The 19270-nt window shown below is 40.7% G+C and overlaps 21 non-coding genes across 21 annotated transcripts; all 21 read left to right on the top strand.

The window, feature by feature from the left end:
* Positions 1–824: 824 nt before the first annotated feature.
* On the top strand, positions 825–965 carry LOC116686903 (U4 spliceosomal RNA). The gene has a single exon (XR_004331407.1). It is a non-coding gene; the product is annotated as a U4 spliceosomal RNA (small nuclear RNA).
* Positions 966–1765: 800 nt separating this feature from the next.
* Positions 1766–1906, top strand: LOC116686910 (U4 spliceosomal RNA). The gene has a single exon (XR_004331414.1). It is a non-coding gene; the product is annotated as a U4 spliceosomal RNA (small nuclear RNA).
* A 924-nt stretch (positions 1907–2830) lies between these two features.
* Positions 2831–2971, top strand: LOC116686917 (U4 spliceosomal RNA). Its single transcript, XR_004331421.1, has one exon. It is a non-coding gene; the product is annotated as a U4 spliceosomal RNA (small nuclear RNA).
* Positions 2972–3772: 801 nt separating this feature from the next.
* On the top strand, positions 3773–3913 carry LOC116686894 (U4 spliceosomal RNA). Its single transcript, XR_004331399.1, has one exon. It is a non-coding gene; the product is annotated as a U4 spliceosomal RNA (small nuclear RNA).
* Positions 3914–4705: 792 nt separating this feature from the next.
* Positions 4706–4846, top strand: LOC116686899 (U4 spliceosomal RNA). The gene has a single exon (XR_004331404.1). It is a non-coding gene; the product is annotated as a U4 spliceosomal RNA (small nuclear RNA).
* Positions 4847–5516: 670 nt separating this feature from the next.
* On the top strand, positions 5517–5657 carry LOC116686893 (U4 spliceosomal RNA). Its single transcript, XR_004331398.1, has one exon. It is a non-coding gene; the product is annotated as a U4 spliceosomal RNA (small nuclear RNA).
* A 793-nt stretch (positions 5658–6450) lies between these two features.
* On the top strand, positions 6451–6591 carry LOC116686912 (U4 spliceosomal RNA). Its single transcript, XR_004331416.1, has one exon. It is a non-coding gene; the product is annotated as a U4 spliceosomal RNA (small nuclear RNA).
* A 670-nt stretch (positions 6592–7261) lies between these two features.
* LOC116686900 (U4 spliceosomal RNA) lies at positions 7262–7402 on the top strand. Its single transcript, XR_004331405.1, has one exon. It is a non-coding gene; the product is annotated as a U4 spliceosomal RNA (small nuclear RNA).
* Positions 7403–8202: 800 nt separating this feature from the next.
* Positions 8203–8342, top strand: LOC116686923 (U4 spliceosomal RNA). Its single transcript, XR_004331426.1, has one exon. It is a non-coding gene; the product is annotated as a U4 spliceosomal RNA (small nuclear RNA).
* Positions 8343–9012: 670 nt separating this feature from the next.
* Positions 9013–9153, top strand: LOC116686907 (U4 spliceosomal RNA). Its single transcript, XR_004331411.1, has one exon. It is a non-coding gene; the product is annotated as a U4 spliceosomal RNA (small nuclear RNA).
* An 800-nt stretch (positions 9154–9953) lies between these two features.
* Positions 9954–10094, top strand: LOC116686898 (U4 spliceosomal RNA). The gene has a single exon (XR_004331403.1). It is a non-coding gene; the product is annotated as a U4 spliceosomal RNA (small nuclear RNA).
* An 801-nt stretch (positions 10095–10895) lies between these two features.
* On the top strand, positions 10896–11036 carry LOC116686892 (U4 spliceosomal RNA). Its single transcript, XR_004331397.1, has one exon. It is a non-coding gene; the product is annotated as a U4 spliceosomal RNA (small nuclear RNA).
* A 675-nt stretch (positions 11037–11711) lies between these two features.
* LOC116686897 (U4 spliceosomal RNA) lies at positions 11712–11852 on the top strand. Its single transcript, XR_004331402.1, has one exon. It is a non-coding gene; the product is annotated as a U4 spliceosomal RNA (small nuclear RNA).
* Positions 11853–12653: 801 nt separating this feature from the next.
* On the top strand, positions 12654–12794 carry LOC116686911 (U4 spliceosomal RNA). The gene has a single exon (XR_004331415.1). It is a non-coding gene; the product is annotated as a U4 spliceosomal RNA (small nuclear RNA).
* Positions 12795–13472: 678 nt separating this feature from the next.
* Positions 13473–13613, top strand: LOC116686887 (U4 spliceosomal RNA). The gene has a single exon (XR_004331392.1). It is a non-coding gene; the product is annotated as a U4 spliceosomal RNA (small nuclear RNA).
* Positions 13614–14282: 669 nt separating this feature from the next.
* On the top strand, positions 14283–14423 carry LOC116686891 (U4 spliceosomal RNA). Its single transcript, XR_004331396.1, has one exon. It is a non-coding gene; the product is annotated as a U4 spliceosomal RNA (small nuclear RNA).
* A 799-nt stretch (positions 14424–15222) lies between these two features.
* LOC116686890 (U4 spliceosomal RNA) lies at positions 15223–15363 on the top strand. Its single transcript, XR_004331395.1, has one exon. It is a non-coding gene; the product is annotated as a U4 spliceosomal RNA (small nuclear RNA).
* A 792-nt stretch (positions 15364–16155) lies between these two features.
* Positions 16156–16296, top strand: LOC116686889 (U4 spliceosomal RNA). The gene has a single exon (XR_004331394.1). It is a non-coding gene; the product is annotated as a U4 spliceosomal RNA (small nuclear RNA).
* A 669-nt stretch (positions 16297–16965) lies between these two features.
* Positions 16966–17106, top strand: LOC116686905 (U4 spliceosomal RNA). The gene has a single exon (XR_004331409.1). It is a non-coding gene; the product is annotated as a U4 spliceosomal RNA (small nuclear RNA).
* A 794-nt stretch (positions 17107–17900) lies between these two features.
* On the top strand, positions 17901–18040 carry LOC116686913 (U4 spliceosomal RNA). Its single transcript, XR_004331417.1, has one exon. It is a non-coding gene; the product is annotated as a U4 spliceosomal RNA (small nuclear RNA).
* A 666-nt stretch (positions 18041–18706) lies between these two features.
* Positions 18707–18845, top strand: LOC116686915 (U4 spliceosomal RNA). Its single transcript, XR_004331419.1, has one exon. It is a non-coding gene; the product is annotated as a U4 spliceosomal RNA (small nuclear RNA).
* Positions 18846–19270: the final 425 nt, after the last annotated feature.

Below are 19270 nucleotides of genomic sequence, written 5' to 3'. Positions count from 1 at the left end.
TAATGTTAACTCATACTGTCAACCAAATTTGTTTTACAGAGGCTCTTAAGAAGAATTCATTGACGGCACAGGTGAACAAGCAGGAGGCAGAGAGGGCACTGGTTCACTGGGGCAAGAGACAGAGGAGGACCAAGGGCATCCAGACAGCCAGTGCCAAATTAAACAATACTGAGCAGTGGTGAAACATGAGTGAGTGCAGAACAGTTGTAGTCAGGTATAAGTACAGTTAAACTGTGAAAATATTAATCATTAATTCATCAATATTTTAATCAAATATTAAAAAATGTTGACACGCTGTTACATTGTTTTTTGGAACAATTATTTTCCTTACCAATGAATGTTGATACTTTTTTTCTGTTACCAACAAAATATTTCTAAATAAAAAGTTGAAATCAGAGAATGTGGATATTTTTTAAGAGCCTGACTCAAACTGGTTGGTGATTAATAATTGTTTTTTCTTTTATTTATTGTTGGAGCTCTAGGATGGTTGTTTATTCAAATTGTACTGAATACTCAATTAGGATTTTTTAAAGCATGTCTTGCCTGGCTGGGGCCCATCTAAACCCTGGTTTAATCCTGCCTTAAACCCACATGGGCAATTGTCTTGGGGCCATGGAACCCGCGGATAATCCCACTTGCAACCCATATTTCAGCTCATACTTTCCCCATGTGGGCCCCACATAGGATTTAAAGCTGGGACCAAGATGGGTGTTGTCTGTGTCGCCAATCTGGGGCCAATCCAAAACCTGGTGTAATCCTGTGTAACACCATGTCTGTTGTGAGTGCTAAACCAGGTCCAGTTTAATGTTGGAGGACTTTAAGTCAACCTTTCGCAGCGGCATTTTCATAGTCTATGAGGTTTTACTGAGACGTGATTATTGCTGGTTGAAAACTTTACCCAATACCCCGCCGGGATGACTTGAAATATAGTCAGCTCTGGCAATTTTTGTCAGTCTCATGGGAGACTTTACCTTGTGTATGAATATTAAAGCCAGTTGACATAGGTAAGTGAGAACTATTAGTATCTTGTTATAAGTATTTATCCAATGTTGTCCTAGTTCAGCAGAATGATCAAATTAGCCTGTCCAAATGGTGTAGTACTTTCAGCTGTAATGCAATGGCCTGATCTGCAGTTCCTGGAATGGCCGCTTGATGCTGGCTGCAAAAGTCATTCAGTCATTATTGACTTCTGTTCTGAAATGCCTACATTTACAGCAGAAGCAACCATGCTCACAGCTTAGTACTAGAAAACAGGTTTGGTCCCTACTGAAAAAATTCTGGCTGAAAAAGTCATTCAGTCACCATTGACTTCTATTCTGAAATGCCCACATTTACAGCAGAAGGAAGAATGCTCACAGCTTAGTACTAGAAAACAAGTTTGGTCCCTACTGACAAATTTCCTGTCCATTACAATGACATAGTGGTTAAAATAAACAGTTTTCAACAGTTTTAAGGCTTAATGTTCTGTTTTATTGAGGAGTGGACGGCTTTGAGTGACAGGTAGATGCATCACATATTCTGTGGCTGACATAGACTGAAGACTTCATTTGCCTAGCAATAACTCATTGAAGACATATAGATCATGTTTCATATGGCTTATGGTCCTTGTACAGCTGTGACCTCATGGAAAGGTCAGTTTGGGTCAAGAAGCCAATCACTTGCATCTTCTGTATGACTGTACACCCCCTGAGGGTGGAGAAATGATGCACCATGTCTGTTGTAAGTGCTAAACCAATTCCAGTTTAATGTTGGAGGAGTTTGGAGCATCCTTTCGCAGCGGCATTTTCATAGTCTATGAGGTTTTACTGAGACGTGATTATTGCTAGTTGAAAACTTTACCCAATACCCCGCCGGGATGACTTGAAATATAGTCAGCTCTGGCAATTTTTGTCAGTCTCATGGGAGACTTTACCTTGTGTATGAGTATTAAAACCAGTTGACATAGGTAAGTGAGAATTATTAGTATCTTGTTATAATTATTTATCCAATGTTGTCCTAGTTCAGCAGAATGATCAAATTACCCTGTCCAAATGGTGCAGTACTTTCAGCTGTAATGCAATGGCCAAATCTGCAGTTCCTGGAATGGCCGCTTGATGCTGGCTGCAAAAGTCATTCAGTCACCATTGACTTCTGTTCTGAAATGCCCACATTTACAGCAGAAGCAACCATGCTCACAGCTTAGTACTAGAAAACAGGTTTGGTCCCTTCTGAAAAGATTTCTGGCTGCAAAAGTCATTCAGTCACCATTGACTTCTGTTCTGAAATGCCTACATTTACAGCAGAAGCAACCATGCTCACAGCTTGGTACTAGAAAACAGGTTTGGTCAATACTTAAAAAAATTCTGGCTGCAAAAGTCATTCAGTCACCATTGACTTCTATTCTGAAATGCCCACATTTACAGCAGAAGCAACCATGCTCACAGCTTAGCACTAGAAAACAAGTTTTGTCCCTACTGACAAATTTCCTGTCCATCACAATGACATAGTGGTTAAAATAAACAGTTTTCAACAGTTTTAAGGCTTAACGTTCTGTTTTATTGAGGAGTGGACGGCTTTGAGTGACAGGTAGATGCATCACATATTCTGTGGCTGACATAGACTGAAGACTTCATTTGCCTAGCAATAACTCATTGAAAACATATAGATCATGTTTCATATGGCTTATGGTCCTTGTACAGCTGTGACCTCATGGAAAGGTCAGTTTGGGTCAAGAAGCCAATCACTTGCATCTTCTGTATGACTGTACACCCCCTGAGGGTGGAGAAATTATGCACCATGTCTGTTGTGAGTGCTAAACCAGATCCAGTATAATGTTGGAGAACTTCAAGTCATCCTTTCGCCACGGCATTTTCATAGTCTATGAGGTTATACTGAGACGTGATTATTGCTGGTTGAAAACTTTACCCAATACCCCGCCGGCAAGACTTGAAATATAGTCAGCTCTGGCAATTTTTGTCAGTCTCATGGGAGACTTTACCTTGTGTATGAATATTAAAGCCAGTTGGCATAGGTAAGTGAGAATTATTAGTATCTTGTTATAATTATTTATCCAATGTTGTCCTAGTTCAGCAGAATGATCAAATTAGCCTGTCCAAATGGTGTAGTACTTTCAGCTGTAATGCAATGGCCAAATCTGCAGTTCCTGGAATGGCCGCTTGATGCTGGCTGCAAAAGTCATTCAGTAACCATTGACTTCTATTCTGAAATGCCCACATTTACAGCAGAAGCAACCATGCTCACAGCTTAGTACTAGAAAACAGGTTTGGTCCCTTCTGAAAAGATTTCTGGCTGCAAAAGTCATTCAGTCACCATTGGCTTTTATTCAGAAATGCCCACATTTACAGCAGAAGCAACCATGCTCACAGCTTAGTACTAGAAAACAAGTTTAGTCCCTACTGACAAATTTCCTGTCCATTACAATGACATAGTGGTTAAAATAAACAGTTTTCAACAGTTTTAAGGCTTAATGTTCTGTTTTATTGAGGAGTGGACGGCTTTGAGTGACAGGTAGATGCATCACATATTCTGTGGCTGACATAGACTGAAGACTTCATTTGCCTAGCAATAACTCATTGGAGACATATAGATCATGTTTCATATGGCTTATGGTCCTTGTACAGCTGTGACCTCATGGAAAGGTCAGTTTGGGTCAAGATGCCAATCACTTGCATCTTCTGTATGACTGTACACCCCCTGAGGGTGGAGAAATGATGGACCATGTCTGTTGTAAGTGCTAAACCAAGTCCAGTTTAATGTTGGAGGAGTTTGTAGCATCCTTTCGCAGCGGCATTTTCATAGTCTATGAGGTTTTACTGAGACGTGATTATTGCTGGTTGAAAACTTTACCCAATACCCCGCCGGGATGACTTGAAATATAGTCAGCTCTGGCAATTTTTGTCAGTCTCATGGGAGACTTTACCTTGTGTATGAATATTAAAGCCAGTTGACATAGGTAAGTGAGAACTATTAGTATCTTGTTATAAGTATTTATCCAATGTTGTCCTAGTTCAGCAGAATGATCAAATTAGCCTGTCCAAATGGTGCAGTACTTTCAGCTGTAATGCAATGGCAAAATCTGCAGTTCCTGGAATGGCCGCTTGATGCTGGCTGCAAAAGTCATTCAGTAACCATTGACTTCTATTCTGAAATGCCCACATTTACAGCAGAAGCAACCATGCTCACAGCTTAGTACTAGAAAAAGGTTTGGTCCCTTCTGAAAGATTTCTGGCTGCAAAGTCATTCAGTCCCATTGGCTTTTATTCAGAAATGCCCACATTTACAGCAGAAGCAACCATGCTCACAGCTTAGTACTAGAAAACAAGTTTGGTCCCTACTGACAAATTTCCTGTCCATTACAATGACATAGTGGTTAAAATAAACAGTTTTCAACAGTTTTAAGCTTAATGTTCTGTTTTATTGAGGAGTGGACGGCTTTGAGTGACAGGTAGATGCATCACATATTCTGTGGCTGACATAGACTGAAGACTTCATTTGCCTAGCAATAACTCATTGAAGACATATAGATCATGTTTCATATGGCTTATGGTCCTTGTACAGCTGTGACCTCATGGAAAGGTCAGTTTGGGTCAAGAAGCCAATCACTTGCATCTTCTGTATGACTGTACACCCCCTGAGGGTGGAGAAATGATGGACCATGTCTGTTGTAAGTGCTAAACCAGGTCCAGTTTAATGTTGGAGGTTTAGCATCCTTTCGCAGCGGCATTTTCATAGTCTATGAGGTTTTACTGAGACGTGATTATTGCTGGTTGAAAACTTTACCCAATACCCCGCCGGGATGACTCGAAATATAGTCAGCTCTGGCAATTTTTGTCAGTCTCATGGGAGACTTTACTCTGTGTATGAATATTAAAGCCAGTTGACATAGGTAAATGAGAACTATTAGTATCTTGTTATAAGTATTTATCCAATGTTGTCCTAGTTCAGCAGAATGATCAAATTAGCCTGTCCAAATGGTGCAGTACTTTCAGCTGTAATGCAATGGCCTGATCTGCAGTTCCTGGAATGGCCGCTTGATGCTGGCTGCAAAAGTCATTCAGTCACCATTGACTTCTATTCTGAAATGCCCACATTTACAGCAGAAGCAACCATGCTCACAGCTTAGTACTAGAAAACAAGTTTGGTCCCTACTGACAAATTTCCTGTCCATTACAATGACATAGTGGTTAAAATAAACAGTTTTCAACAGTTTTAATTTCTGTTTTATTGAGGAGTGGACGGCTTTGAGTGACAGGTAGATGCATCACATATTCTGTGGCTGACATAGACTGAAGACTTCATTTGCCTAGCAATAACTCATTGAAGACATATAGATCATGTTTCATATGGCTTATGGTCCTTGTACAGCTGTGACCTCATGGAAAGGTCAGTTTGGGTCAAGAAGCCAATCACTTGCATCTTCTGTATGACTGTACACCCCCTGAGGGTGGAGAAATGATGGACCATGTCTGTTGTGAGTGCTAAACCAGGTCCAGTTTAATGTTGGAGGACTTTAAGTCATCCTTTCGCAGCGGCATTTTCATAGTCTATGAGGTTTTACTGAGACGTGATTATTGCTGGTTGAAAACTTTACCCAATACCCCGCCGGGATGACTTGAAATATAGTCAGCTCTGGCAATTTTTGTCAGTCTCATGGGAGACTTAACTTTGTGTATGAATATTAAAGCCAGTGGACATAGGTAAGTGAGAACTATTTGTATATTGTTATAAGTATTTATCCAATGTTGTCCTAGTTCAGCAGAATGATCAAATTAGCCTGTCCAAATGGTGTAGTACTTTCAGCTGTAATGCAATGGCCAAATCTGCAGTTCCTGGAATGGCCGCTTGATGCTGGCTGCAAAAGTCATTCAGTCACCATTGACTTCTGTTCTGAAATGCCTACATTTACAGCAGAAGCAACCATGCTCACAGCTTAGTACTAGAAAACAGGTTTGGTCCCTTCTGAAAAGATTTCTGGCTGCAAAAGTCATTCAGTCACCATTGACTTCTATTCTGAAATGCCTACATTTACAGCAGAAGCAACCATGCTCACAGCTTGGTACTAGAAAACAAGTTTGGTCCCTACTGACAAATTTCCTGTCCATTACAATGACATAGTGGTTAAAATAAACAGTTTTCAACAGCTTAACGTTCTGTTTTATTGAGGAGTGGACGGCTTTGAGTGACAGGTAGATGCATCACATATTCTGTGGCTGACATAGACTGAAGACTTCATTTGCCTAGCAATAACTCATTGAAAACATATAGATCATGTTTCATATGGCTTATGGTCCTTGTACAGCTGTGACCTCATGGAAAGGTCAGTTTTGGTCAAGAAGCCAATCACTTGCATCTTCTGTATGACTGTACACCCCCTGAGGGTGGAGAAATTATGCACCATGTCTGTTGTGAGTGCTAAACCAGGTCCAGTATAATGTTGGAGGACTTTAAGTCATCCTTTCGCAGCGGCATTTTCATAGTCTATGAGGTTTTACTGAGACGTGATTATTGCTGGTTGAAAACTTTACCCAATACCCCGCCGGCAAGACTTGAAATATAGTCAGCTCTGGCAATTTTTGTCAGTCTCATGGGAGACTTTACTTTCTGTATGAAAATTAAAGCCAGTTGACATAGGTAAGTGAGAACTATTAGTATCTTGTTATAAGTATTTATCCAATGTTGTCCTAGTTCAGCAGAATGATCAAATTAGCCTGTCCAAATGGTGCAGTACTTTCAGCTGTAATTCAATGGCCAAATCTGCAGTTCCTGGAATGGCCGCTTGATGCTGGCTGCAAAAGTCATTCAGTCACCATTGACTTCTATTCTGAAATGCCCACATTTACAGCAGAAGCAACCATGCTCACAGCTTAGTACTAGAAAACAAGTTTGGTCCCTACTGACAAATTTCCTGTCCATTACAATGACATAGTGGTTAAAATAAACAGTTTTCAACAGCTTAACGTTCTGTTTTATTGAGGAGTGGACGGCTTTGAGTGACAGGTAGATGCATCACATATTCTGTGGCTGACATAGACTGAAGACTTCATTTGCCTAGCAATAACTCATTGAAGACATATAGATCATGTTTCATATGGCTTATGGTCCTTGTACAGCTGTGACCTCATGGAAAGGTCAGTTTTGGTCAAGAAGCCAATCACTTGCATCTTCTGTATGACTGTACACCCCCTGAGGGTGGAGAAATGATGGACCATGTCTGTTGTAAGTGCTAAACCAGGTCCAGTTTAATGTTGGAGGAGTTTGGAGCATCCTTTCGCAGCGGCATTTTCATAGTCTATGAGGTTCTACTGAGACGTGATTATTGCTGGTTGAAAACTTTACCCAATACCCCGCCGGGATGACTTGAAATATAGTCAGCTCTGGCAATTTTTGTCAGTCTCATGGGAGACTTTACCTTGTGTATGAATATTAAAGCCAGTTGACATAGGTAAGTGAGAATTATTAGTATCTTGTAATAATTATTTATCCAATGTTGTCCTAGTTCAGCAGAATGATCAAATTAGCCTGTCCAAATGGTGCAGTACTTTCAGCTGTAATGCAATGGCCAAATCTGCAGTTCCTGGAATGGCCGCTTGATGCTGGCTGCAAAAGTCATTCAGTCACCATTGACTTCTGTTCTGAAATGCCTACATTTACAGCAGAAGCAACCATGCTCACAGCTTAGTACTAGAAAACAGGTTTGGTCCCTTCTGAAAAGATTTCTGGCTGCAAAAGTCATTCAGTCACCATTGACTTCTATTCTGAAATGCCCACATTTACAGCAGAAGCAACCATGCTCACAGCTTAGTACTAGAAACAAGTTTGGTCCCTACTGACAAATTTCCTGTCCATTACAATGACATAGTGGTTAAAATAAACAGTTTTCAACAGTTTTAAGGCTTAACGTTCTGTTTTATTGAGGAGTGGACGGCTTTGAGTGACAGGTAGATGCATCACATATTCTGTGGCTGACATAGACTGAAGACTTCATTTGCCTAGCAATAACTCATTGAAAACATATAGATCATGTTTCATATGGCTTATGGTCCTTGTACAGCTGTGACCTCATGGAAAGGTCAGTTTTGGTCAAGAAGCCAATCACTTGCATCTTCTGTATGACTGTACACCCCCTGAGGGTGGAGAAATTATGCACCATGTCTGTTGTGAGTGCTAAACCAGGTCCAGTATAATGTTGGAGGACTTTAAGTCATCCTTTCGCAGCGGCATTTTCATAGTCTATGAGGTTTTACTGAGACGTGATTATTGCTGGTTGAAAACTTTACCCAATACCCCGCCGGCAAGACTTGAAATATAGTCAGCTCTGGCAATTTTGTCAGTCTCATGGGAGACTTTACTTTGTGTATGAAAATTAAAGCCAGTTGACATAGGTAAGTGAGAACTATTAGTATCTTGTTATAAGTATTTATCCAATGTTGTCCTAGTTCAGCAGAATGATCAAATTAGCCTGTCCAAATGGTGCAGTACTTTCAGCTGTAATGCAATGGCCAAATCTGCAGTTCCTGGAATGGCCGCTTGATGCTGGCTGCAAAAGTCATTCAGTCACCATTGACTTCTATTCTGAAATGCCCACATTTACAGCAGAAGCAACCATGCTCACAGCTTAGTACTAGAAAACAAGTTTGGTCCCTACTGACAAATTTCCTGTCCATTACAATGACATAGTGGTTAAAATAAACAGTTTTCAACAGCTTAACGTTCTGTTTTATTGAGGAGTGGACGGCTTTGAGTGACAGGTAGATGCATCACATATTCTGTGGCTGACATAGACTGAAGACTTCATTTGCCTAGCAATAACTCATTGAAGACATATAGATCATGTTTCATATGGCTTATGGTCCTTGTACAGCTGTGACCTCATGGAAAGGTCAGTTTGGGTCAAGAAGCCAATCACTTGCATCTTCTGTATGACTGTACACCCCCTGAGGGTGGAGAAATGATGGACCATGTCTGTTGTGAGTGCTAAACCAGGTCCAGTTTAATGTTGGAGGACTTTAGGGCATCCTTTCACAGCGGCATTTTCATAGTCTATGAGGTTTTACTGAGACGTGATTATTGCTGGTTGAAAACTTTACCCAATACCCCGCCGGGATGACTTGAAATATAGTCACCTCTGGCAATTTTTGTCAGTCTCATGGGAGACTTTACCTTGTGTATGAATATTAAAGCCAGTTGACATAGGTAAGTGAGAACTATTAGTATCTTGTTATAATTATTTATCCAATGTTGTCCTAGTTCAGCAGAATGATCAAATTAGCCTGTCCAAATGGTGTAGTACTTTCAGCTGTAATGCAATGGCCTGATCTGCAGTTCCTGGAATGGCCGCTTGATGCTGGCTGCAAAAGTCATTCAGTCATTATTGACTTCTGTTCTGAAATGCCAACATTTACAGCAGAAGCAACCATGCTCACAGCTTAGTACTAGAAAACAGGTTTGGTCCCTACTGAAAAAATTCTGGCTGAAAAAGTCATTCAGTCACCATTGACTTCTATTCTGAAATGCCCACATTTACAGCAGAAGGAAGAATGCTCACAGCTTAGTACTAGAAAACAAGTTTGGTCCCTACTGACAAATTTCCTGTCCATTACAATGACATAGTGGTTAAAATAAACAGTTTTCAACAGTTTTAAGGCTTAATGTTCTGTTTTATTGAGGAGTGGACGGCTTTGAGTGACAGGTAGATGCATCACATATTCTGTGGCTGACATAGACTGAAGACTTCATTTGCCTAGCAATAACTCATTGAAGACATATAGATCATGTTTCATATGGCTTATGGTCCTTGTACAGCTGTGACCTCATGGAAAGGTCAGTTTGGGTCAAGAAGCCAATCACTTGCATCTTCTGTATGACTGTACACCCCCTGAGGGTGGAGAAATGATGCACCATGTCTGTTGTAAGTGCTAAACCAATTCCAGTTTAATGTTGGAGGACTTTAAGTCATCCTTTCGCAGCGGCATTTTCATAGTCTATGAGGTTTTACTGAGACGTGATTATTGCTAGTTGAAAACTTTACCCAATACCCCGCCGGGATGACTTGAAATATAGTCAGCTCTGGCAATTTTTGTCAGTCTCATGGGAGACTTTACCTTGTGTATGAATATTAAAGCCAGTTGACATAGGTAAGTGAGAACTATTAGTATCTTGTTATAATTATTTATCCAATGTTGTCCTAGTTCAGCAGAATGATCAAATTAGCCTGTCCAAATGGTGCAGTACTTTCAGCTGTAATGCAATGGCAAAATCTGCAGTTCCTGGAATGGCCGCTTGATGCTGGCTGCAAAAGTCATTCAGTAACCATTGACTTCTATTCTGAAATGCCCACATTTACAGCAGAAGCAACCATGCTCACAGCTTAGTACTAGAAAACAGGTTTGGTCCCTTCTGAAAAGATTTCTGGCTGCAAAAGTCATTCAGTCACCATTGACTTTTATTCAGAAATGCCCACATTTACAGCAGAAGCAACCATGCTCACAGCTTAGTACTAGAAAACAAGTTTGGTCCCTACTGACAAATTTCCTGTCCATTACAATGACATAGTGGTTAAAATAAACAGTTTTCAACAGTTTTAAGGCTTAATGTTCTGTTTTATTGAGGAGTGGACGGCTTTGAGTGACAGGTAGATGCATCACATATTCTGTGGCTGACATAGACTGAAGACTTCATTTGCCTAGCAATAACTCATTGAAGACATATAGATCATGTTTCATATGGCTTATGGTCCTTGTACAGCTGTGACCTCATGGAAAGGTCAGTTTGGGTCAAGATGCCAATCACTTGCATCTTCTGTATGACTGTACACCCCCTGAGGGTGGAGAAATGATGGACCATGTCTGTTGTAAGTGCTAAACCAAGTCCAGTTTAATGTTGGAGGAGTTTGTAGCATCCTTTCGCAGCGGCATTTTCATAGTCTATGAGGTTTTACTGAGACGTGATTATTGCTGGTTGAAAACTTTACCCAATACCCCGCCGGGATGACTTGAAATATAGTCAGCTCTGGCAATTTTTGTCAGTCTCATGGGAGACTTTACCTTGTGTATGAATATTAAAGCCAGTTGACATAGGTAAGTGAGAACTATTAGTATCTTGTTATAAGTATTTATCCAATGTTGTCCTAGTTCAGCAGAATGATCAAATTAGCCTGTCCAAATGGTGCAGTACTTTCAGCTGTAATGCAATGGCAAAATCTGCAGTTCCTGGAATGGCCGCTTGATGCTGGCTGCAAAAGTCATTCAGTAACCATTGACTTCTATTCTGAAATGCCCACATTTACAGCAGAAGCAACCATGCTCACAGCTTAGTACTAGAAAACAAGTTTGGTCCCTACTGACAAATTTCCTGTCCATTACAATGACATAGTGGTTAAAATAAACAGTTTTCAACAGTTTTAAGGCTTAATGTTCTGTTTTATTGAGGAGTGGACGGCTTTGAGTGACAGGTAGATGCATCACATATTCTGTGGCTGACATAGACTGAAGACTTCATTTGCCTAGCAATAACTCATTGGAGACATATAGATCATGTTTCATATGGCTTATGGTCCTTGTACAGCTGTGACCTCATGGAAAGGTCAGTTTGGGTCAAGATGCCAATCACTTGCATCTTCTGTATGACTGTACACCCCCTGAGGGTGGAGAAATGATGGACCATGTCTGTTGTAAGTGCTAAACCAAGTCCAGTTTAATGTTGGAGGTTGTAGCATCCTTTCGCAGCGGCATTTTCATAGTCTATGAGGTTTTACTGAGACGTGATTATTGCTGGTTGAAAACTTTACCCAATACCCCGCCGGGATGACTCGAAATATAGTCAGCTCTGGCAATTTTTGTCAGTCTCATGGGAGACTTTACTCTGTGTATGAATATTAAAGCCAGTTGACATAGGTAAATGAGAACTATTAGTATCTTGTTATAAGTATTTATCCAATGTTGTCCTAGTTCAGCAGAATGATCAAATTAGCCTGTCCAAATGGTGCAGTACTTTCAGCTGTAATGCAATGGCCTGATCTGCAGTTCCTGGAATGGCCGCTTGATGCTGGCTGCAAAAGTCATTCAGTCACCATTGACTTCTATTCTGAAATGCCCACATTTACAGCAGAAGCAACCATGCTCACAGCTTAGTACTAGAAAACAGGTTTGGTCCCTTCTGAAAAGATTTCTGGCTGCAAAAGTCATTCAGTCACCATTGACTTCTATTCTGAAATGCCTACATTTACAGCAGAAGCAACCATGCTCACAGCTTGGTACTAGAAAACAAGTTTGGTCCCTACTGACAAATTTCCTGTCCATTACAATGACATAGTGGTTATAATAAACAGTTTTCAACAGTTTTAAGGCTTAACGTTCTGTTTTATTGAGGAGTGGACGGCTTTGAGTGACAGGTAGATGCATCACATATTCTGTGGCTGACATAGACTGAAGACTTCATTTGCCTAGCAATAACTCATTGAAAACATATAGATCATGTTTCATATGGCTTATGGTCCTTGTACAGCTGTGACCTCATGGAAAGGTCAGTTTTGGTCAAGAAGCCAATCACTTGCATCTTCTGTATGACTGGACACCCCCTGAGGGTGGAGAAATTATGCACCATGTATGTTGTGAGTGCTAAACCAGGTCCAGTATAATGTTGGAGGACTTTAAGTCATCCTTTCGCAGCGGCATTTTCATAGTCTATGAGGTTTTACTGAGACGTGATTATTGCTGGTTGAAAACTTTACCCAATACCCCGCCGGCAAGACTTGAAATATAGTCAGCTCTGGCAATTTTTGTCAGTCTCATGGGAGACTTTACTTTCTGTATGAAAATTAAAGCCAGTTGACATAGGTAAGTGAGAACTATTAGTATCTTGTTATAAGTATTTATCCAATGTTGTCCTAGTTCAGCAGAATGATCAAATTAGCCTGTCCAAATGGTGCAGTACTTTCAGCTGTAATTCAATGGCCAAATCTACAGTTCCTGGAATGGCCGCTTGATGCTGGCTGCAAAAGTCATTCAGTCACCATTGACTTCTATTCTGAAATGCCTACATTTACAGCAGAAGCAACCATGCTCACAGCTTGGTACTAGAAAACAAGTTTGGTCCCTACTGACAAATTTCCTGTCCATTACAATGACATAGTGGTTAAAATAAACAGTTTTCAACAGTTTTAAGGCTTAACGTTCTGTTTTATTGAGGAGTGGACGGCTTTGAGTGACAGGTAGATGCATCACATATTCTGTGGCTGACATAGACTGAAGACTTCATTTGCCTAGCAATAACTCATTGAAAACATATAGATCATGTTTCATATGGCTTATGGTCCTTGTACAGCTGTGACCTCATGGAAAGGTCAGTTTGGGTCAAGAAGCCAATCACTTGCATCTTCTGTATGACTGTACACCCCCTGAGGGTGGAGAAATGATGCACCATGTCTGTTGTGAGTGCTAAACCAGGTCCAGTTTAATGTTGGAGGACTTTAAGGCATCCTTTCGCAGCGGCATTTTCATAGTCTATGAGGTTTTACTGAGACGTGATTATTGCTAGTTGAAAACTTTACCCAATACCCCGCCGGGATGACTTGAAATATAGTCAGCTCTGGCAATTTTTGTCAGTCTCATGGGAGACTTTACGTTGTGTATGAATATTAAAGCCTGTTGACATAGGTAAGTGAGAACTATTAGTATCTTGTTATAAGTATTTATCAAATGTTGTCCTAGTTCAGCAGAATGATCAAATTAGCCTGTCCAAATGGTGCAGTACTTTCAGCTGTAATGCAATGGCCAATCTGCAGTTCCTGGAATGGCCGCTTGATGCTGGCTGCAAAAGTCATTCAGTCACCATTGACTTCTATTCTGAAATGCCCACATTTACAGCAGAAGCAACCATGCTCACAGCTTAGTACTAGAAAACAAGTTTGGTCCCTACTGACAAATTTCCTGTCCATTACAATGACATAGTGGTTAAAATAAACAGTTTTCAACAGCTTAACGTTCTGTTTTATTGAGGAGTGGACGGCTTTGAGTGACAGGTAGATGCATCACATATTCTGTGGCTGACATAGACTGAAGACTTCATTTGCCTAGCAATAACTCATTGAAAACATATAGATCATGTTTCATATGGCTTATGGTCCTTGTACAGCTGTGACCTCATGGAAAGGTCAGTTTGGGTCAAGAAGCCAATCACTTGCATCTTCTGTATGACTGTACACCCCCTGAGGGTGGAGAAATGATGGACCATGTCTGTTGTAAGTGCTAAACCAGGTCCAGTTTAATGTTGGAGGACTTTAAGTCATCCTTTCGCAGCGGCATTTTCATAGTCTATGAGGTTTTACTGAGACGTGATTATTGCTGGTTGAAAACTTTACCCAATACCCCGCCGGGATGACTTGAAATATAGTCAGCTCTGGCAATTTTTGTCAGTCTCATGGGAGACTTTACCTTGTGTATGAATATTAAAGCCAGTTGACATAGGTAAGTGAGAACTATTAGTATCTTGTTATAAGTATTTATCCAATGTTGTCCTAGTTCAGCAGAATGATCAAATTAGCCTGTCCAAATGGTGTAGTACTTTCAGCTGTAATGCAATGGCCTGATCTGCAGTTCCTGGAATGGCCGCTTGATGCTGGCTGCAAAAGTCATTCAGTCACCATTGACTTCTGTTCTGAAATGCCTACATTTACAGCAGAAGCAACCATGCTCACAGCTTAGTACTAGAAAACAGGTTTGGTCCCTTCTGAAAAGATTTCTGGCTGCAAAAGTCATTCAGTCACCATTGACTTCTATTCTGAAATGCCCACATTTACAGCAGAAGGAAGAATGCTCACAGCTTAGTACTAGAAAACAAGTTTGGTCCCTACTGACAAATTTCCTGTCCATTACAATGACATAGTGGTTAAAATAAACAGTTTTCAACAGTTTTAAGGCTTAATGTTCTGTTTTATTGAGGAGTGGACGGCTTTGAGTGACAGGTAGATGCATCACATATTCTGTGGCTGACATAGACTGAAGACTTCATTTGCCTAGCAATAACTCATTGAAGACATATAGATCATGTTTCATATGGCTTATGGTCCTTGTACAGCTGTGACCTCATGGAAAGGTCAGTTTGGGTCAAGAAGCCAATCACTTGCATCTTCTGTATGACTGTACACCCCCTGAGGGTGGAGAAATGATGGACCATGTCTGTTGTAAGTGCTAAACCAAGTCCAGTTTAATGTTGGAGGTTTGGAGCATCCTTTCGCAGCGGCATTTTCATAGTCTATGAGGTTTTACTGAGACGTGATTATTGCTGGTTGAAAACTTTACCCAATACCCCGCCGGGATGACTTGAAATATAGTCAGCTCTGGCAATTTTTGTCAGTCTCATGGGAGACTTTACTTTGTGTATGAATATTAAAGCCAGTGGACATAGGTAAGTGAGAACTATTTGTATCTTGTTATAAGTATTTATCCAATGTTGTCCTAGTTCAGCAGAATGATCAAATTAGCCTGTCCAAATGGTGTAGTACTTTCAGCTGTAATGCAATGGCCAATCTGCAGTTCCTGGAATGGCCGCTTGATGCTGGCTGCAAAAGTCATTCAGTCACCATTGACTTCTGTTCTGAAATGCCTACATTTACAGCAGAAGCAACCATGCTCACAGCTTAGTACTAGAAAACAGGTTTGGTCCCTTCTGAAAAGATTTCTGGCTGCAAAAGTCATTCAGTCACCATTGACTTCTATTCTGAAATGCCCACATTTACAGCAGAAGCAACCATGCTCACAGCTTAGTACTAGAAAACAAGTTTGGTCCCTACTGACAAATTTCCTGTCCATTACAATGACATAGTGGTTAAAATAAACAGTTTTCAACAGCTTAACGTTCTGTTTTATTGAGGAGTGGACGGCTTTGAGTGACAGGTAGATGCATCACATATTCTGTGGCTGACATAGACTGAAGACTTCATTTGCCTAGCAATAACTCATTGAAAACATATAGATCATGTTTCATATGGCTTATGGTCCTTGTACAGCTGTGACCTCATGGAAAGGTCAGTTTGGGTCAAGAAGCCAATCACTTGCATCTTCTGTATGACTGTACACCCCCTGAGGGTGGAGAAATTATGCACCATGTCTGTTGTGAGTGCTAAACCAGGTCCAGTTTAATGTTGGAGGACTTTAAGTCATCCTTTCGCAGCGGCATTTTCATAGTCTATGAGGTTTTACTGAGACGTGATTATTGCTGGTTGAAAACTTTACCCAATACCCCGCCGGGATGACTTGAAATATAGTCAGCTCTGGCAATTTTTGTCAGTCTCATGGGAGACTTTACTTTGTGTATGAATATTAAAGCCAGTTGACATAGGTAAGTGAGAACTATTAGTATCTTGTTATAAGTATTTATCCAATGTTGTCCTAGTTCAGCAGAATGATCAAATTAGCCTGTCCAAATGGTGCAGTACTTTCAGCTGTAATGCAATGGCCAAATCTGCAGTTCCTGGAATGGCCGCTTGATGCTGGCTGCAAAAGTCATTCAGTCACCATTGACTTCTATTCTGAAATGCCCACATTTACAGCAGAAGCAACCATGCTCACAGCTTAGTACTAGAAAACAAGTTTGGTCCCTACTGACAAATTTCCTGTCCATTACAATGACATAGTGGTTAAAATAAACAGTTTTCAACAGCTTAACGTTCTGTTTTATTGAGGAGTGGACGGCTTTGAGTGACAGGTAGATGCATCACATATTCTGTGGCTGACATAGACTGAAGACTTCATTTGCCTAGCAATAACTCATTGAAGACATATAGATCATGTTTCATATGGCTTATGGTCCTTGTACAGCTGTGACCTCATGGAAAGGTCAGTTTGGGTCAAGAAGCCAATCACTTGCATCTTCTGTATGACTGTACACCCCCTGAGGGTGGAGAAATGATGGACCATGTCTGTTGTAAGTGCTAAACCAGGTCCAGTTTAATGTTGGAGGACTTTAAGCATCCTTTCGCAGCGGCATTTTCATAGTCTATGAGGTTTTACTGAGACGTGATTATTGCTGGTTGAAAACTTTACCCCATACCCCGCCGGGATGACTTGAAATATAGTCAGCTCTGGCAATTTTTGTCAGTCTCATGGGAGACTTTACCTTGTGTATGAATATTAAAGCCAGTTGACATAGGTAAGTGAGAACTATTAGTATCTTGTTATAATTATTTATCCAATGTTGTCCTAGTTCAGCAGAATGATCAAATTAGCCTGTCCAAATGGTGCAGTACTTTCAGCTGTAATGCAATGGCCAATCTGCAGTTCCTGGAATGGCCGCTTGATGCTGGCTGCAAAAGTCATTCAGTCACCATTGACTTCTGTTCTGAAATGCCTACATTTACAGCAGAAGCAACCATGCTCACAGCTTAGTACTAGAAAACAGGTTTGGTCCCTTCTGAAAAGATTTCTGGCTGCAAAAGTCATTCAGTCACCATTGACTTCTATTCTGAAATGCCCACATTTACAGCAGAAGCAACCATGCTCACAGCTTAGTACTAGAAAACAAGTTTGGTCCCTACTGACAATTTCCTGTCCATTACAATGACATAGTGGTTAAATAAACAGTTTTCAACAGTTTTAAGGCTTAACGTTCTGTTTTATTGAGGAGTGGACGGCTTTGAGTGACAGGTAGATGCATCACATATTCTGTGGCTGACATAGACTGAAGACTTCATTTGCCTAGCAATAACTCATTGAAAACATATAGATCATGTTTCATATGGCTTATGGTCCTTGTACAGCTGTGACCTCATGGAAAGGTCAGTTTGGTCAAGAAGCCAATCACTTGCATCTTCTGTATGACTGTACACCCCCTGAGGGTGGAGAAGATGCACCATGTCTGTTGTGAGTGCTAAACCAGGTCCAGTATAATGTTGGAGGACTTTAGTCATCCTTTCGCAGCGGCATTTTCATAGTCTATGAGGTTTTACTGAGACGTGATTATTGCTGGTTGAAAACTTTACCCAATACCCCGCCGCAAGACTTGAAATATAGTCAGCTCTGGCAATTTTTGTCAGTCTCATGGGAGACTTTACTTTGTGTATGAAATTAAAGCCAGTTGACATAGGTAAGTGAGAACTATTAGTATCTTGTTATAAGTATTTATCCAATGTTGTCCTAGTTCAGCAGAATGATCAAATTAGCCTGTCCAAATGGTGCAGTACTTTCAGCTGTAATGCAATGGCCAAATCTGCAGTTCCTGGAATGGCCGCTTGATGCTGGCTGCAAAAGTCATTCAGTCACCATTGACCTATTCTGAAATGCCCACATTTACAGCAGAAGCAACCATGCTCACAGCTTAGTACTAGAAAACAAGTTTGGTCCCTACTGACAATTTCCTGTCCATTACAATGACATAGTGGTTAAAATAACAGTTTTTCAACAGCTTAACGTTCTGTTTTATTGAGGAGTGGACGGCTTTGAGTGACAGGTAGATGCATCACATATTCTGTGGCTGACATAGACTGAAGACTTCATTTGCCTAGCAATAACTCATTGAAGACATATAGATCATGTTTCATATGGCTTATGGTCCTTGTACAGCTGTGACCTCATGGAAAGGTCAGTTTGGGTCAAGAAGCCAATCACTTGCATCTTCTGTATGACTGTACACCCCCTGAGGGTGGAGAAATGATGGACCATGTCTGTTGTGAGTGCTAAACCAGGTCCAGTTTAATGTTGGAGGACTTTAGGGCATCCTTTCGCAGCGGCATTTTCATAGTCTATGAGGTTTTACTGAGACGTGATTATTGCTGTTGAAAACTTTACCAATACCCCGCCGGGATGACTTGAAATATAGTCAGCTCTGGCAATTTTTGTCAGTCTCATGGGAGACTTTACCTTGTGTATGAATATTAAAGCCAGTTGACATAGGTAAGTGAGAACTATTAGTATCTTGTTATTTATTTATCCAATGTTGTCCTAGTTCAGCAGAATGATCAAATTAGCCTGTCCAAATGGTGTAGTACTTTCAGCTGTAATGCAATGGCCTGATCTGCAGTTCCTGGAATGGCCGCTTGATGCTGGCTGCAAAAGTCATTCTCACCATTGACTTCTGTTCTGAAATGCCACATTTACAGCAGAAGCAACCATGCTCACAGCTTAGTACTAGAAAACAGGTTTGGTCCCTTCTGAAAAATTTCTGGCTGCAAAAGTCATTCAGTCACCATTGACTTCTATTCTGAAATGCCCACATTTACAGCAGAAGCAAGAATGCTCACAGCTTAGTACTAGAAAACAAGTTTGGTCCCTACTGACAA

This window comes from Etheostoma spectabile, unplaced genomic scaffold (genome assembly GCF_008692095.1).
Source record: "Etheostoma spectabile isolate EspeVRDwgs_2016 unplaced genomic scaffold, UIUC_Espe_1.0 scaffold546, whole genome shotgun sequence".
NCBI lineage: Eukaryota > Metazoa > Chordata > Actinopteri > Perciformes > Percidae > Etheostoma > Etheostoma spectabile.
This window is presented reverse-complemented; position numbering and strand designations above follow the sequence as displayed.